The sequence below is a fragment of the Xyrauchen texanus genome, chromosome 21, assembly GCF_025860055.1.
Source record: "Xyrauchen texanus isolate HMW12.3.18 chromosome 21, RBS_HiC_50CHRs, whole genome shotgun sequence".
Lineage (NCBI taxonomy): Eukaryota > Metazoa > Chordata > Actinopteri > Cypriniformes > Catostomidae > Xyrauchen > Xyrauchen texanus.
Genome location: NC_068296.1, coordinates 16,318,413 through 16,338,478, shown reverse-complemented (window position 1 = coordinate 16,338,478; position 20,066 = coordinate 16,318,413). Strand labels below are relative to the sequence as shown.

At 36.6% G+C, this 20,066-nt stretch overlaps 1 pseudogene; it reads right to left on the bottom strand.

The window, feature by feature from the left end:
• Positions 1 to 124: 124 nt before the first annotated feature.
• Positions 125 to 17,851, bottom strand: LOC127661545 (tubulin-folding cofactor B-like; annotated as a pseudogene).
• Positions 17,852 to 20,066: the final 2,215 nt, after the last annotated feature.

Sequence of the window (20,066 nt, the reverse complement as noted above, 5' to 3'; positions counted from 1 at the left end):
AAAATGTACCCCTAGTTTTAGTTAACACAAGGACAGCTTGTCAACCTTGGTGGTGCATTTCTGATGTTCCATTATCGTGTATGTTTGGGGTGATGGCATACAAGCAAGAAAGAAACTCTTGGTTTAAAATCGTATTTTTTTTTTCACTTTGTCTTAATTTACAGAAGTGCACTCACATAAATCCTGAAATCTGGTTACCACATTTAGTTTATAAATGATAAATTCAGTTATATCTTCAGTGTGATAAATGACAACATATAATTTAAAACTTAACACAATGGTTTGAATGTTAATAAATAAATCAATATCAAAAACACTTCATATTTGTGCTGGGAAAAGCTGCATTGTAGCCAGCACAAGTAACACTATGCAAGTTTGTAGAGAAACACATGCAAGCTGTCTGTTTTTTAATCTAGAGTATTCATCTCAAACATCAATTTGTGTCTAGTCTGGTGTCAAACGTTTCTACTTTTACACAGTAGTGCAGCAATTGAAACACAAACATGATATTCATATGAATACAACCCACTTCTGCGTTATGTAGCAAAACAAATGTTTATGATAATCCTAAATATCTGTGAGTGGTTAATGTTTACAAGAATCAATGTCTTTCAGCACAGCATGGACAGTTTTCTATGCTCCATATTAAAGCATTTGCATAAGACAGATAAATTGGGCATATGTTTTCAGGATGTCCAAATTCAGCACATAGTGCATAAAACATGCATAAAAATGCTTGCATACCCATTTTCACCTGCAAGACGGGCTTAAAATTTATACATTTCTGTAATTATAAGAATTCACACTGAAAATGAAGAACCATGGGAAAACTAAGGTCACAGGATTGACTCATTAGTGAGCTAATTGCAAAAGTGCCTAGCCGAATAAGGGATTGAGACACAAAACAAAATCTTATTGATGGACTGGACGAAAAAGTCAACTGGAGGAATTCATTGGTACAACTAAAGGCATTTATACAATACAGTTTGTACAGACCTTGCAAAAAAATAATTTGTTGTGGTTTGTTAGTCTGAAGTAAAATTATTCTGTCTGGGCTGAAATTAGTTGCAGAATTTTGTAATTCAATAATCAACATGCAAGCAAATGCTTCTAAGAGTTACAAATTATTTCAGCCTATCTTGCCTAATCCTTTAATCTGATCTCGACCAATGTTCTTCACACTTACCTAATTGGTAACTTCAAGTCGCCATGGCAGAGATGTTATTAAAGATCATTACTTGGGTTTGACTGCAGTAAATTAAGGTATTTCTCTGATAGTACATCTTAAAATGCAATCCTTCTGATCTCTTTCAGACCAGCATAAAACAAAATGATCTGCGTTGACGACAGAAAAACTTCAACTACTGCAACGAAGTCTCGCTGCGAGGAGTCAAACTTCTTTCTTCTGATGCTTTTGACTGCTTATCAGGGGAGTCTTACATCTCGTCCAAACCATAGTCCTCCTCAGGGAAATCTCCCACAGTTACTGATAGAGGCTTCACAAAGGCACCATATTTTGGCTCACACTCAAAGTACTGTTTCCCATTCACACTAAATCAAGACAAAAAGTTGTTCATGGAGCATTAGTTAGACTTTCTTTGTTAGGTTCATGTAAGGGTCACATTAGTCATTTGAGAGATGCTGGTTGTACTCTGAAGCATTAAAACTGGTGCGTGCACTAACCTGCCATCATTCTTCCCAAGTGGTTCATCGTATTTCACACCTACCCAGTGGCCTGGCTTGAAATCGGTCATACCTGCAAACAAGGAAAACAATGCAATAAATTACAGAGACTAAGGACTTTACAGTAAATTTTTGCCTAAACTACCTTTACAAACATTCTCAATGTAAATATAAAAATCAATAGCAGTTCACATTTAAAGTGATAGTGCACCCAAAATATTAAAATCTCATAATTTACTACCCTTTGTGCCATCCCAGATATGCATGACTTTCTTCTGCAGAAAACAAATATATTTTAGCTTTGTAGGACCAAAAAATGCAAGTGAATGGTGACCAGACCTTTAGAACTCCAAAAATCACATAAAGGCAGAATAAGTAATCCATATGACTCCAGTGGTTAAATCTGTATTTAGAAGTGATGACAAGTCTGGGTGATGAACAGATCAATATTTAAGTCCTTTTTTTACAATAAATCTCCACTTTCACATTCTGAAAGTAAAAGTAAAGGTCAAGTCTTACAGTAATATTTTTTTTTTTTACATTAATACATTTCTCACCCAAAGTGATTGCATCACTAGAAAGGACATGGATTAAACCACTGGAGTCATATGGTTTACTTTTATGCTGCCTTTATGTAATTTTTTGAGCTCAAAATGTCTGATCACCATTCACTTGCATTGAAAGCACCTACAGAGCCAAGTTATTCTTAAAATCTTTGAGCTCAGCAGAATGACGAAAGGCATACACATTTGCGATGGCATGGGAGTGTGTAAATGACAAGAGAACTTTCATTTTTGGGTGAAATATCCCTTTAAGATTTTTGGCTTTATTATGAACACACACATCTATCTAATTCAATCTATGCAATGAAACAAAGCAGTACATGTGATTAAATCAGTCAAACCACACACAAGGAGCCTTAATCTAGAGGTGTGATAAGAAAATGTAGGTTAGCTTACCCACAAACATAACAGTACCAATCTTACTGGGTTGCCCAGCAACTTCAACTTTACAGCAGTTACCAACAGCAATAGCTGCAGCGGCTGCCTTCTCTTCCTCTTCTTTCTTAGCAAGAGCCTCTTCTTCCTTGGCCCTGTTTTCCTCATTAAATTTACCAAACTTCATATTCTTCTTAAAGTTCCGCACTGAATCTAAAAAAAAAAAAAAGTGTTAAAAAATTAGATTATTTTCTACAAACAAATTTCAATAACTAATTAAGAGGAAAGACATTACTTAACCCTTTTAGCTCTGAATGTTTTATTTTTAAAGATTTCCTATTGCAGTGGCATACACAAAATTAAAGACTTATAACTTTTTGTTATAAGTCTGAATTTTTTTGTATCATTTTGACATTATATATCTCAAGGTGTAAATAAGGTAGCTTTCCAAACAAATAAAACGAATTACACTTGCAAATACAACAATGAATAAAAGGTATGCTCTCTCTCTAAAGCATGCAGGCATGAGTAACGAGATCTCATTTAATTCCATTCTGTCTCATTTGAGCTATCATTGAGTCTGTGTCATGTACAATTCAAACTTGTGACTCCAGGGGTGGTAGTCAGCATCAATTCTCACTGAGCTATCCAGGCCCCCGTCACAATCTGAATTCGAATACATTGGTTTAGCGTTCCATGATGCTGTACGACAAACTACATACTTTCTGAAAAGTCATCTAACGTGTTTTTAGCCATTTAGCACATTATGTGCTGTGTGCACATTGGACTTTGGATGCATATAGATCAATAGATAATCCATACAATTATGTTGTGTGTGTGGGCTCGTTTTAAAGATAATTACCTCCTCTAAGTTATGATATGTGAAATGTTATGTTCTGTTTTCATTAAGTTATAAGCAAAAACACGAAATATAATATATATTTACATGTAACATGTCAAAGACATATACTTGGCTATTACTTGCTATATTTCTGTCTGTGAAAAATAAAACAAAAGAAGAAAAAAAAGTGTGGTTTTATTCAACTATTTTTTAGCTTTCCAACAACATGACACATGGCTAATCGATCAGTTTGATGTTTTTACCAATTACAATAATATGTGCAGTGCAAAATTATAAATTATGAAAACTGAATACCTCCGATTTGTCTGCAAATTTCAAACCACTTGTTCAGTTTTGGTCATAATGCCTACATGCACTGTAAAGCTTCTTAGCTTTAAAACAATACCTATTTTGTGTTGGTCAAGACATTAGTAATTTCTATTTTTATTTTAAAAAAATTATCGTGGTCCATCGGAGCTTAAATGTTAAATTCAAAATAGACAGCAAACACAGGCCAAAAAAAAAATCATGATTTCCGGCTAGCTAACTGTATTGCGTTACTGAATTTGAAATGCTAAAAGCAATTTCCAGTTACAGCAGAGTCACTGCAGCAACACTCTAATAGCAAATAGAATCTTGGAATTGTGTCACATTTGCACACAAGTTAGTTCATACATATAATTGTACAGCTATCAAGACATATATAGAAGTTTTGATGATGCATGCACCTTACCTGTCCTTTTTTCATAGGCATCATTAGAAATTTCAAACTTCTCCACCTAGGACAAATCAGTGAACTCCCCAGTCTGTGTCCCACTGCGGTCCGTCACCTGCACACAAAATGGTCACGATCAGTTAACACAACTTTTGTAGTATAGGCATCCCATATTTATCAAATCATTAATGACATCAACACATTTTAATAACATACACCAACTGAACACTTTATTAGGAACACCTGTACACCTACTTATTCATGCAATTATCTAAACATCCAATTGTGTGGCAGCAGAGCAGTGCATATCATCATGCAGATATGGGTCAGGAGCTTCAGTTAATGTTCACATCAACCATAAGAATGGGGAAATAACGTGATCAAAGTGATTTTGACCGTGGCACAATTGTTGGTGCTAGATGGGCTAGTTTGGGTATTTCTGTAACTGCTGATCTCTTGTGATTTTCATGCTCAACAGTCTCTAAAGTTTACTCAGAATGGTGCCAGAAAAAGAAAATTGTGTGAACAGAAACGCCTTGTTGATGTAAGAGGTCAAAGGAGAATGGCCAGACTGGTTCGAGTTGACAAAGGCTACAGTAACTCAGATAACCACTCTGTACAATTGTAGTGACCAGAATAGCATCTCAGAATGCACAACATGTCAAACCTTGAGGCGAATGTGCTACAACAGCAGAAGACCACATCTGGCACTTTATTAGGCCATAGTGTTCCTAATAAAGTGCTCAGCGAGTTGACAACATAGATTTGAACTGTTAATCTCACATCTCTTCTACATCGCATGTGAGTGATGCAATGCAACAAATCTAGAAGCTTCAAGGGGTGCATTATAATGGGAAAATTCTAATTTTGCTAATTTGTTTACGGACAGTGTAGATGTGGTGTCAGAAAAGTTGCGATACTCACATGTATTCTGCAGTCATCATCCACAGGGTAGATACTGAGAAGGGCTTCATTGTCCATTAGCTTCTGTAAGAAGTTATTTGATGTGCTGAATAGCTCAAGATCCATACAAGCAGCTGGGGAACCCACAATCATCTCCAGTTTACCCTGTGAAAGTAATAGATGTTAAAAGGAATTATCTGGATTCAATACAAGTTAGGCAAAATTAACAGCATTTGTGTCATTTCCACAAAACACTGTTTTGACTAGGGATGTACGAGACTAGTCGACTAAACGGTTCAGATGCTGCTAGTTGACACTGGAATTACTAATCTGCTAATATTTACCCCATTAAACTTAAAATTTTTACAGAGGCTGCACTTAACTTCAGATCATATTAATGTTAGATTTTAAATATAATAATACAAATATTATTTTAAAAAGAGGATATCTGGAGCAGATACAAAGTTTCATTTCACCTCAGGCTGTGCATGCATCTTCCCTCTCTCACTCGCGGCACGCGCAGGAAAATGTTCATTCCCTAGACAAGCAAACTCGGAAAAGTAGTTATGAAATCACTTTGGTGGTGGTGCGGTTTTACACAGATATCCCAGTATTATTCCTGGGTAAAGTCGTTCCGGCAACTGTTCTGGGACTGCAAAATTTGTTCATTCAAACTGCAAGAACTTTCCCATAATCTGTGCTTGCATTCACACACATCCCGGGACAAAAGACTAAAGTAACTTGACGTCACATCGTGATATGTACTTGGGTTTAATGATAACCATGTATTTTCTCATGAGAAGCCCACTCTTCATCAACTTGTATATTATATTATGTATTATGTATTATGTATTGTAAAACTAAACTGACAGTTAATTTGAATCATCTGCACGGATGGCAAAAATTTCCCTGGTCCCTGTATGAGATTTACAAGATTTTGCATTTTATTGATTTTATTCCAGCAGTTAGGTCTATTTTTTGTACAGTCAGAAGGTTACATACACTTAAGTTGAAGTCAATAAAACAAATTTTTAACCACTGCACAGATTTCCTATTAGCAAACTATAGTTTTGGCAAGTCGTTTAGAACATCTACTTTGTGCCTGACACAAGTCATTTTTCCAACAATTGTTTACAGACAGACGGTTTCACTTTCAACTGACTACATCACAAAAAGTTTACATACACCAAGTGCTTTGGAAAATTCCAGAAAATCATGTCAAGCCTAATATATCTTCTGATCAATTTGAGTCAGTTGGTGGTGTACCTGTGGATGTATTTTAGGTTAAAAGAAGTAATCTGACTATATATTTTCTTTACATAAAAGACTTTCACAATAACAATAGCAAATGTAGTGTACACAAATAAAAGTAGACCCTTTAGTCTCTAATGATGTCTTACACTTATCTGTATACCCAAAAATGACAGTATTTTAAGTTGTTTCTGCTGTAATGATGAAAATATCCAGCAGGACACGCTGGACGCAAGAGTATGCAAGTATATACACCATGAGTCAACGCAGCTATCATACCACTGAGGAAGGAGGCACATTCTGTAGGAGGAAACAGGTAGACAAGTATCTATATCCACAGAAAAATGTGTCCTATTTCAAAATAACCTGAAAGGCTACTCAACAAGGAAGCTGCTCCAAAGCTGCCATTAAAAAGCTAGACTACAGTTTGCAAGTGCACATGGGGACCAAAATCTTACTTTTTGGAGAAATGTCCTCTGGTTTGATGAAACAAAAACTTACCTGTTTGGCCATAATGACCATCATTATGTTTGAAGGGAAAACGGTGAGGCTTGCAAGCTGAAGAACACCATCCCAGCCTTGAAGCATGAGGGGTGGCAGCATCATGATGTGGGGGTGCTTTGCGGCAGGAGGGACTGGTGCACCTCAGATTAGATGGCATCATGAGGAAGTAAAATGATGTGTATATATTGAAGACGTGAAGATATGATCTCAAGACATCAGCCAGGAAGTTCATGCTTGGTCACAAATGGGTCTTCCAAATGGACAATGACCCCTCCAATATTGTTGCAAAATTGCTTAAGGACATCAAAAACAAGGTATTGAAGTGGCCATCACAAAGACCTGACCTCAATCCGATAGAAGATTTGTGGGCAGAACTGAAAAAGCATGTGAGAGCAAGGAGGCCTACAAACCGGACTCCATTACAACAGTTCTGTCTGGAGGAATGGGCCAAATTTCTAGCAACTTATTGTGAGAAGTTTGTGGAAGGCTACCCAAAATGTTTGACCCAAGTTAAACAATTTAAAGGCAATGCTACCAAATACTAACAAAGTGTATGTAAACTTCTGACCCACTGGGAATGTGATGAAAGAAATAAAATAAATAAATCACTTGGTACGGTTATTCTGACATTTCACATTCTTAAAATAAAGTAGTGATCCTAACTAACCTAAGACAGGGAATGTTTTCTATGATTAAATGTCAGGAATTGTGAAAAACAGAGTTTAAATGTATTTGGCTAAGGTCTATGTAAACTTCTGAATTCAACTGTAAATAGCTCGTAAGATAATTTTAGTTTTGTTCGATGTGAATTGTTTTTGTGTTATCGGCTGCTGTCTACCAACTGAAATGCCTCCCAAGGATAATAAAGAAAGTGCAACTGTCCAAAATAAATACAAAAATTATTCACTGTATTAAGGTGCATTGAAATATTTTTTTTAAATTATATATAAAAAAAAAATCCTAATTTTCAATTATAATGCCCTGCAAAAGTTACGTTGTGCATATTATTCAGTAATAGCATTTGTAATTTAGTTTGATTCTAAATGGGTCTAAAATAAAGTAAATCTAGCAACACCGACAAGGTGGACGACAACACCAACAGCTTTTTTTTCCCCTTCACTTAGCTTCATTACAACCAAAAATAATTTTTCATTTGCCGTTAAATATTATTAATTTATTTTTCCATTTCTTCTTTTTTTTTTTTTTTTTTTGTGCACTTTTAGCATTTTTTTTTTCTGTATGCCTCAAGCACTTTTTAAACTTTACAAATAAAACATACTATTAATTGAGTACATTTTTTTAACACTGTATTTTTTTGCCAAATTAATCACACTGAATTAACGCGTTAAATCGACAGCCTTAGTTCACAGAGATTGTTGGGGAGAGTGGGGCACAAATGAACAAGTTTGTATGAATACACTCGTGGTTCAAAGTATTTTTCTTTTTTTTTCACATTAAATTTTACACATGTCTGGTACAAATATGTGGTCTTGTTTTATGAATACTGCAAAAATTAATTTATTTTATCACGTCTGGTTGGTGAAGCTGTAAATGTAGCCGTTTTTTTTTTTTTATTATTGAACTAATATTTACAATGGAAACAATAATTTCTTTACTTGTATATATATAAAAAAAAAATCTGAAAAAAGTCCTGAGTCACACAATACCGTGAATGGAGAGAGAGAAAGAAAAAAAAACATTCAAACCGTGGTATACCATGAAACTGGTATACCGCTGCAACCCTATATTGCAGTAACCATATTTTTTGGCAGAAGCTATAGTTTTAATTTAATCAACCATGGAGTTTATATTTTAATTTGATTTTACTACAAAATATCATGGTGAAACTATGGTTACTGTAGTACCATGATTCATTTTTGTAAGGGAAGTTTAGGTTTAGGGGTTGGTGTAGGGCAGCGGTCAACAATTAGCGGACTGCGGTGCAAGTCCGGACCCCGGCTTGGTTCCATCTAGATTGCGAGATAATGACAACGGCTGTCCTATCTTAACTTTGCTACAGTTTTAGTGAGCTGTGTGTCAAAACAACAGAGCTATTCACAACACAAAAGGTGGAGGAATCTGTTTTTACATCAACAGCGGTTGGTGAAACCATGTGACCGTGATCCAGCAGCACTGTTCTCCTGACCTGGAATCTCTCATAATAAACTGTAAGATTTTTTATTCACCCCGTGAGTTTGCTTCATTCATTCTGGTCGGTGTTTACATCCCGCCGCGGGCCAACGTGCAGGGCGCACAGCGCATGCTCGCCGACCAGATACTGTGTGTGGAGCGGACCAACCCGGACTGTTTAGTTATTGTCCTTGGTGACTTTAACAAACGGAAACCTCACTCATGAACTCCCTAAATTCAGACAGTTTATTAAATGCCGACCAGAGAGGAGAACATTCAGGATCAATGTTACACCACAGTGTATCATGCCGTTCCCCGTGCTGCACTGGGACACTCTGACCACGTCATGGTCCACCTGATTCCTGCATACAGGCAGAAACTAAAGCTCTGCAAACCTGCAGTGAGGACATCAAGGAAGTGGACCAGTGAGGCTGTGGAGGATCTCCAGACATGGTTTGACTGCTACAAACAGTCTGGATGAGTACACAGAGGCTGTGAAGTCATATCAGCTTCTGTGAGGACTGCTGTGTTCCATCAAGCACCAGGGTGAGTTACAACAATGACAAATCCTGGTTTACTGCCAAACTCAGAAGGTTAAGGTTTGATAAGGAAGAGGCATTCAGGAGTAGGGACAAAGACAGATTTAAAGAGGCGAAGTACAAGTTTAGCAAGGCGGTGAAAGAGGCTAAACGACGGTACTCTGTGAAGCTCCAACACCAGCTCTCAGCAAACAACTCTGCGTCTGTCTGGAAAGGCCTTAGGCAGATCACCAACTACAAGCCTAAAGCCCCCCAGGCCATCAACGATCGACGCCTAGCCAACGACCTGAACAAGTTCTACTGCCACTTTGAAAGACAAAGGGACAGTCCTGTAACCATTCCCCACGACACCTTCCAACAAAGGGACAGTCCTGAAACCATCCCCCACGACACCTTACAACAGCTCCAGCTACAGTACATCACCTCCACCTCCCCCACCTCAGCAGGGGCCTGGGCACCCCCACCAATGCCCACCTTAAAAAGGTACCCCCCTCCACCCCCCCACCCACCTCAGTGACGACTCTTCCCATCCATGAGAGCGACGTCAACAAACTCTTCATGAGACAGAACCCCCGGAAAGCTGCTGGACCGGATGCGGTCTCCCCATCCAGCTTGAAGCACTGCGCTGCTCAGCTGTATCCAGTGTTCACAGACATTTTCAACACCTCACTGGAGACATGTCACGTGCCAGCCTGCTTCAAATCCTCAACTATCATCCCTGTTCCTAAGAAGACAAGGACCATAGGACTTAACGACTTCATAACCACAGAGGTCAGGGCAACGGTTCTGAAGTCCTTTGAGGGCCTTCTGCTTTCACACCTCAAAGACATCACCGAACCCCTCCTGGACCCCCTGCAGTTTGCATACAGAGCCAACAGGTCTGTAGACGATGCAGTCAACTTGGCCCTCCACTACATCCTCCAGCACCTGGACTCCGCAGGAACCTACGCCAGGATCCTGTTTGTGGATTTCAGTTCTGCCTTTAACACCATCATCCTGGCTCTGCTCCAGGAGAAGCTCTCCCAGCCAAGTGTGCCTGACTCCACCTGCAGGTGGATCACTGACCTCCTGTCTGACAGGAAGCAACATGTGAGGCTGGGTAGGGCTGGGACGGTTACCGCATTACCGCAATACCGCGGTCACGTGACTCCAACCGCGGGTCTGAGCTTGTCACCGTCGTCACCGCAAAAAAACAAAAACAAAAAAACTTTGGCCTGCACATGTGTGCACGTTGTGTCTAATGACATGGATTCGTTGTGTCTAATGACATGGATTCATTGATTCTAATGATATGGATTATGTCTAATGATATTAGCCTACATGGATTCAAGGTTTTCTAAACAAAACGTATCAAAATATGGAGCAAATCCGACCTTTCGTGAGTTGGGGAGCGCAATGTTCCATGACACATAATAACATTCCATTTGTATTAGAGATCTGCTGGATGGGCTATTATTATTTAATCCGCAACCGCATCACAAAACTCATCTGTCCGCACCAACGTTTTTTGATAAATTTTCAAAACCGCATCCATGGCGCTGACTGTTTTAAGGTCCGAGCGATGCAAGGCTGCTGCTGCGAGGCTAGAAAGCTCTTGGCTGTTCTGGAAAGGAGACTGATCCAATGCAGCAAAGATATTTTAAAGGCTAAAGTCCCTAGTAGGCTATAGCCTATTGGCTATGTTGTATCCCCAGAATATCAGCAGTGAAGTCCGTTTCCGATTGGAGCACAGGGATAAAAATAAATAAATAAATAGTAGCGTACATCGGCAAACCTGACTACTAGGCTACTGTAGCCTAAAATTTTATCATTTTGTTTTGAATTTTGTTTAAAATGTATTTTAAGATTTCTATTTATTTCTCATGTCTGTGAGGCAGTAGGCCTAGCCGCCGAGTTTCGGTTCATTTATGAGAGAGCTCACGCGCAAGAGATCGCATCGGCGCTTCCACGTCCTGCTGCTGATTTTATGTCTGCTATATTTGCTTCTTATTTATTAATTCCAGGCAATTAGTTAATGAAACAGTGATTAAAATTAAGATACAATTTATACAAAACGAAATTTTAAGTTAAAGAAAGGCTTTCTACAAAACAAAACTTAATAAAGTGGTCAAAATCATGTCTGACCCATCTTCAATGCGAATGTATCTGAGAATAATCTGAAATAAGGAAATCTACACAGTGATTAGTTGATGCCAAATTACTGCTTGATGAAAATTTGACTATTTAAAATTGTGCTCGTTTTTTTTCTTCGGATGTAGGTGACAATATTTAAAGTCTGTCTATCAAAAGCGACTTCTGATGTGTGCGCCAAAGTCTGTCGGGGGGGACTTCTCTGATCCAATGTAATGTATTTAATGCGGTTTACCGCTATACCGCGGGAATATCTTTCTTTTCAACCGCGGTTAGAAAATATCCATACCGCCCCAGCCCTAAGGCTGGGGAAACACGTCTCCGACTCACAGACCATTAGCACTGGATCCCCCCAGGGCTGTGTTCTTTCTCTTCTGCTCTTCTCCCTTAACACTAACAGCTGCACCTCCAGTCACCAGTCAGTCAAGCTTCTGAAGTTTCATCAGATTCATCTCTGATTGTGACGAGTCCGCCTACAGGTGGGAGGTTGACCACCTGGTGACCTGGTGCAATCAAAACAACCTTGAGCTCAATGCTCTAAAGACAGTGGAGATGGTTGTGGACTTCAGAAAGAACTCAGCCTCACCTGCACCTGCCCCCATCACCCTCGGGGACTCCACAATCGACACTGTGAAGTCGTTCCGCTTCCTGGGAACTATCATCTCCCAGGACCTCATCAAGAAAGCACAACAGAGGATGTACATCCTGCGGCAGATGAAGAAATTCAACCTGCCAAAGACAATGATGGTGCACTTCTACACAGCCATCATCGAGTCCATCCTCACATCCTCCATCACTATCTGGTACGCTGCTACTACTGCCAAGGACAAGGGCAGGCTGCAGCGTGTCATCTGGTCTGCAGAGAAGGTGATTGGCTGCAATCTGCCGCCGCTCCAGGACCTGTACACCTCCAGGACCCTGAAGCGTGCAGGAAAGATTGTGGCTGATCTCACCCACCCTGGCCACAATCTCTTTGAGACACTCCCCTCTGGCAGAAGGATGAGGTCCATCAGGACAAAAACCTCACGCCACAAGAACAGTTTCTTCCCATCCTCCACTTACCTTATCAACAAGGCCCGGTACCCACCCTGACACTCTCCACACTCCACCTCTGGCTCTACATGCCACTGTACTTACTCTGCTGTACTGCTCTCTTTTATTTTTATTCTTACTTTTAATATATACTGTGTGGACATATTTATATTTATATTGCTTATATTTTAATACTTGTTTTTTATATTTAAAGAATGTGTGACACGTGCCTACAACATCAAAACAAATTCTTGTATGCTTAAAAAAAAAAAAAACATACTTGGCAATAAAGCTTTTTCTGATTCTGATTCTGACAAGCACTCAGGGGCAATCAGCGCTATATCATCTTTTTCTCAAGCACCGAACACACTTAATTTCCTGCTCTGTGCATATTGCCTCTCTCCCTCACAATATACACGAGGCATCGCATAAAGCCTTATTAGGCTACGTAGAGTTCCAGATGCAGTTATTTTAACAACAACAGCGGAGACACAGTGAGCAGCAATGAGACTGGCATCTTTTGCTAAAACACACTGCAGAAAATGAGAATAAAGCAAAGTGAAAAGAAAAATCATCTTCATCTGTCTGATAAATGACTCGGATGGTTCAACTAAAGCAGGTTTGTGACAGGACAAGTTCACGTGCCACTTTTTAGACCAACGTCTTATTCAGTCTAAATTTAGCTTTATTAATCAGCATGTCACGCCTCTTTCCTCACTTAATGTTTTGACATTTTGGGCTTGACCCGTTTTTTTGTGCTCTGGAGTGTACAGTGCCAGCCAATTTAGTTGTAACTGCAAGATTTTAGTGAGAAAAGCAGTTTCATTGTTGCCCACAGCTGGCACAAATGAAAATCAAGTTTTTCTAGTCAAATGTTTAAAGCTGAACGAGTACTCGATTAATCAATTACTTGTGCAACATGTTGTAATACTACCAATGTCAGTGCAAGAATGGATTTGGCGGCTTATATTTGAGTTTGGAGCTAAAATGTTAATCTCTAACAAAATACTTTTAAACTTTTATGAACATTATCTGTGTTAATCTGTATCTGTTTCACCGTTTCATGTTCCAGTGTCTCTATTGTTTCCTCAGGGACATTCCTCTGTCTCAAGAATCCCTTTAGATCTTCCATCCTGTAGACAAACATATGTCAGTTATGAAATTTAAGCCATCACCTAAATAACAAATTTTAAATCAAGTATTTTATTTAAATAACATCCAAAAGCACCCAGAGTAACTTTTTTAAACATGGAATGCAAACCTACGCTTTTGGATGGGCATCTTTTAAAACAGTGCAAGTATATAAATGTTAGGTTAATTTTTCCAAGATGTATTGCTTGTCACATTGTTTTATTATTTATTTACATATCACATTGTAACAGTATACGTAAAACTAACTTTACCACAGTGTGCAAGCGCACATCCACAGTTAAAACGATCCCCAGTTGATTCATAACAGCTCGAACCCACAGGTACACACGCAGGTCTGAACACTTTCTTTCCAGCTCATACGCACGCACACACACGTTACTCCAATAAACCTCCGTTAGTAGGTCTAAAGTGACGCTTTTGAATCCGTAACGGAGACTTTGTACGCAAGACCCTAGGTGAAGAACTAAAAACAGCCGCAATGAGGTTCACCCCTGAATCCCTGGCGTAAGAACGTAGTTATACTCACAAGAGCGTTTTAGGAATTAAAACCTGAAAATGTCTTGAGGTGTAACAACTGTGGTATTATAAACGAGATTATTATATATTTATTTTAATAATGCACACCTCGCTTGCGGTGTGAAACCGATTCATGAGTCAACACACTTGCCCTGCACTTACATCAGCTAAATTGTTGTTATTTGCAAACCTCTTGCTATAAAACTATACTTACTTTCAAAAGAGTTGTGCTGTTGTCATTTGTTTGATCCATCTCAATCTGAAACACACAATTCGTCTGACTGAGCACATTGCGCATGTGCACAGTAAGTCATTATTATGAGAAAGTTTCTCATTATTACGAGATACTAAGTCATTATTATGAGATACTAAGTCATTATTATGAGACCGTTTCTCATTATTACGAGATACTAAGTCATTATTATGAGATACTAAGTCATTATTACGAGATACTAAGTCATTATTATGAGATACTAAGTCATTATTATGAGAAAGTTTCTCATTATTACGAGATACTAAGTCATTATTATGAGATACTAAGTCATTATTATGAGATACTAAGTCATTATTATGAGATACTAAGTCATTATTATGAGAAAGTTTCTCATTATTACGAGATACTAAGTCATTATTATGAGATACTAAGTCATTATTATGAGATACTAAGTCATTATTATGAGAAAGTTTCTCATTATTACGAGATACTAAGTCATTATTATGAGAAAGTTTCTCATTATTATGAGATACTAAGTCATTATTATGAGAAAGTTTCTCATTATTACGTGATACTAAGTCATTATTATGAGATACTAAGTCATTATTATGAGATACTAAGTCATTATTACGAGATACTAAGTCATTATTATGAGAAAGTTTCTCATTATTATGAGATACTAAGTCATTATTATGAGATACTAAGTCATTATTATGAGAAAGTTTCTCATTATTACGAGATACTAAGTCATTATTATGAGAAAGTTTCTCATTATTATGAGATACTAAGTCATTATTACGAGATACTAAGTCATTATTATGAGATACTAAGTCATTATTATGAGATACTAAGTCATTATTATGAGAAAGTTTCTCATTATTACGTGATACTAAGTCATTATTATGAGATACTAAGTCATTATTACGAGATACTAAGTCATTATTATGAGAAAGTTTCTCATTATTATGAGATACTAAGTCATTATTACGAGATACTAAGTCATTATTATGAGATACTAAGTCATTATTATGAGATACTAAGTCATTATTATGAGAAAGTTTCTCATTATTACGTGATACTAAGTCATTATTATGAGATACTAAGTCATTATTATGAGATACTAAGTCATTATTACGAGATACTAAGTCATTATTACGTGATACTAAGTCATTATTATGAGATACTAAGTCATTATTGAGATACTAAGTCATTATTATGAGATACTAAGTCATTATTACGTGATACTAAGTCATTATTATGAGATACTAAGTCATTATTGAGATACTAAGTCATTATTATGAGATACTAAGTCATTATTACGTGATACTAAGTCATTATTATGAGATACTAAGTCATTATTGAGATACTAAGTCATTATTATGAGATACTAAGTCATTATTACGAGATACTAAGTCATTATTACGAGATACTAAGTCATCATTATGAGATACTAAGTCATTATTATGAGATACTAAGTCATTATTACGAGATACTAAGTCATCATTATGAGATACTAAGTCATTATTATGAGATACTAAGTCATTATTACGAGATACTAAGTCATCATTATGAGATACTAAGTCATTATTATGAGATACTAAGTCATTATTACGAGATACTATGTCATTATTACGAGATACTAAGTCATTATGAGAAAGTTTCTCATTATTACGTGATACTAAGTCATTATCATGAGATACTAAGTCATTATTACGAGATACTAAGTCATTATTACGAGATACTAAGTCATTATTATGAGAAAGTTTCTCATTATTACGTGATACTAAGTCATTATTATGAGATACTAAGTCATTATTATGAGATACTAAGTCATTATTATGAGATACTAAGTCATTATTACGAGATACTAAGTCATTATTACGTGATACTAAGTCATTATTATGAGATACTAAGTCATTATTATGAGATACTAAGTCATTATTATGAGATACTAAGTCATTATTACGAGATACTAAGTCATTATTACGAGATACTAAGTCATTATTATGAGATACTAAGTCATTATTATGAGATACTAAGTCATTATTACGAGATACTAAGTCATTTTTACGAGATACTAAGTCATTATTACGAGATACTAAGTCATTATTATGAGATACTAAGTCATTATTATGAGATACTAAGTCATTATTATGAGATACTAAGTCATTATTACGTGATACTAAGTCATTATTATGAGATACTAAGTCATTATTATGAGATACTAAGTCATTATTATGAGATACTAAGTCATTATTACGAGATACTAAGTCATTATTATGAGATACTAAGTCATTATTATGAGATACTAAGTCATTATTATGAGATACTAAGTCATTATTATGAGATACTAAGTCATTATTACTGAGATACTAAGTCATTATTACGAGATACTAAGTCATTATTATGAGATACTAAGTCATTATTATGAGATACTAAGTCATTATTATGAGATACTAAGTCATTATTATGAGATACTAAGTCATTATTATGAGATACTAAGTCATTATTATGAGATACTAAGTCATTATTACGAGATACTGTCATTATTACGAGATACTAAGTCATTATTATGAGATACTAAGTCATTATTATGAGATACTAAGTCATTATTATGAGATACTAAGTCATTATTATGAGATACTAAGTCATTATTACGAGATACTAAGTCATTATTATGAGATACTAAGTCATTATTACGAGATACTAAGTCATTATTATGAGATAATAAGTCATTATTATGAGAAAGTTTCTCATTATTACGAGATACTAAGTCATTATTATGAGAAAGTTTCTCATTATTACGAGATACTAAGTCATTATTATGAGAAAGTTTCTCATAATAATGACTTAGTATCTCATTATATTGACTTACAAAATCACCTTTTTTTATTTAACTGTGGCGGAAACCGGCTGCCATAGTTATGACTGTCACGCTCCCGTCCATCTTTCCGTTACTAAGCAAAGCGACTGATCAAACTCTGATGTTACTGCTCGTGTGGCTGAGGATGAAATTAAATGTTGTGTTAAGTATTTGTTCAACAGAATACAGCAATATATACAGTTCTGTTATCTCCATTTGGCTTTAAAAGACACAAAAACTGCTTCCATTAAAGGTTTAATATTAATTATCATGCAGGTTGGTGTAGCTAAATAGTATTTACATGCACTCAGGTGGCAAGACTTACACGTTATTCTCTGTTTCAGGCGATTCGGTCTACTGTTTGCTCCTTTCGATATTATCAGTTAAACGTGTTCTGCTCCTGAGGATGAAGTCTGAAAACTTCTAACGTTTTTCTTCTTGCCCGTGTTATGACAAGTGCTTCCGTGAATGACCACGCCACTTGATTCTTCTGGACGATTCTACCCACCCACTTTCGTATTGGAACCAATGAAAATTAGCAAGTGGGCGGGATCTTCAATTATTAACCAATAATAAACTGTCACTGCTATTGTTTTGGGCGGTGAAACGGTACTCTATCGAATCAGGCTTTTCAGTGAAATGTTTACATGCCCACATGTTTTGTTGTTTTGTTAAAGCGTACCTGAATAATTGGGGTGACCTCAGAATGACCTATGAATATGATTTTAATATCTAAAAAAACCGAAGTAGCACAAACGAAGCACAAAAGATTGAGACTATTTTAGGTGAATTTAGAGCATGGGGGGGGGGGGGGTTGCGTGACGTCATCGCCAATAATTCAATGTCTAATATTTAAAAATCCGAAGCAGAACAAACGAAACTTTTACCAGCACAAACGAAGCACAAACAAGACTATTTGGGGTGAATTTAGAGCATGTGGGGGGGCTGAGTGACCTCAGAATGAACTATAAATGTTCTTTTAATGTCTAAAAACCGAAGCAGCGCAAACAAAAATGTTTGAGACTATTTTGCCGACGTTTTGCGTTGGGTGGGGGACCAACTTCACGCAGGTCTGCTACATAAAGCCACTTGAGAAATCCACAAACGTGCAGTACTGAAATTATTCCACACGATGCTGCTAGACTTTTAGAAACTCCTGATTCGTATAAAGACATTGTGAGTCAGTTCATTCATAGGATCCTCAGCTTTTGCTCCATAAAGCAATTTGATTTATATTGATTTGTTAAAATTCGTTAAATTTGTTTTATGCAAAACATTCTCAGCTTGCAGTAATTTTAACCTTGACATAGGCTAACTGAATTAAACCATTCAATACTCTAGCAAAAAGATATTTGACTGTGGTATGAGAGACAACCAGCGTTAAAAAAAAACAGGGAAATTCTATTGTTCAGTAGAACTCTTGACTATGACTGGATGAGCTGAAAGGCAAGTGTCCACAGGCATGAAACAGATGATCAAAGTGTGATGGGGTTATGGGCTTAGAGGATAGAAGGTTGCGGGGATGGGGGTGGCAGTCTGACTACAACCTGATCCTTCCTGAAAACTAAGTTTACATTCTTGCAAAGGGATGATATGGAGGTACTGAGATCTGCCTCATCTAAATCTGTCCTTCTGCTTCCAGGTGTGCATTTCCTCATTCACATTAAATCCTTCCCTGTCCATCCAGCATGCAAAGTTTTTAAATCACACACACACGCACACACACAAACACTATGAGGTGAATTCTTGTGCTGACAAATTACAACAAGGAGTCGTTTTGTCCTTGAAATACAAGCTATTAAAGTTTTAGGTCATAAAAATAACTGCTGCAAACTCATCAGAGATTATTAGAGCTCCATGGGGAATTTTCATACATAAAAACAGAATGTCTTCAGTCAATATTAATTGCTTTTTCAAGTTTAATAAAGTGTAAATAAAAGTTCAAGTATGAAAAAGTCAGTATCAACAAAAACACCACAAATACTCTTAAAACCCTGGTAATGTAAAGTTTTAGGGTGACTCTTTTTTTCTCTTCTTCTTTGTTCAGATCTGTAAATTATTTAGAAATACATAAACAATGCAAGGCACACAAAACACTTACTTAAATACACCTCTTAAATGATGAACATGTTTTTAATTACTGAGTTCAAAGTCAGTTGTATATTTTTTTTCCTGGGGATTAAAGAGAAAAATGTGGCATTTGGCGCAACCGTATGGAAAGTAAAACATTTCAATAATTAATATTCAATAGAATATTCAATAGATATATATATTCTATATATTCAATAGAAGTTCAGCTCAATCGACTGCATTTGTGGCAAAATGTTGACTATCAAAAAATATTATTTAGGCTCATCCCACTTTTTCTTAAAAAAGAAAAACAAAAATCGAGGTTACAGTAAGGCACTTACAATGGAAGTGAATAGGGCCAATTTTTGGAGGGTTTAAAGGCAGAAATGTGAAGATTATTATTTTTATTAAAGCACACATTAATTTTTCTGTTGAAATTATTTGAGATGTGAAGTTGTTTAAATCAGAACATTTACAGTTTTAGGGTTTCAGAGTTTGTTGACATTACATCGTCATTTCATCGCAGTTGTAAAATTGGCTATAACGTTACACAGAAAAGGTAAGTGGCGATTTTCTCAAATTAAA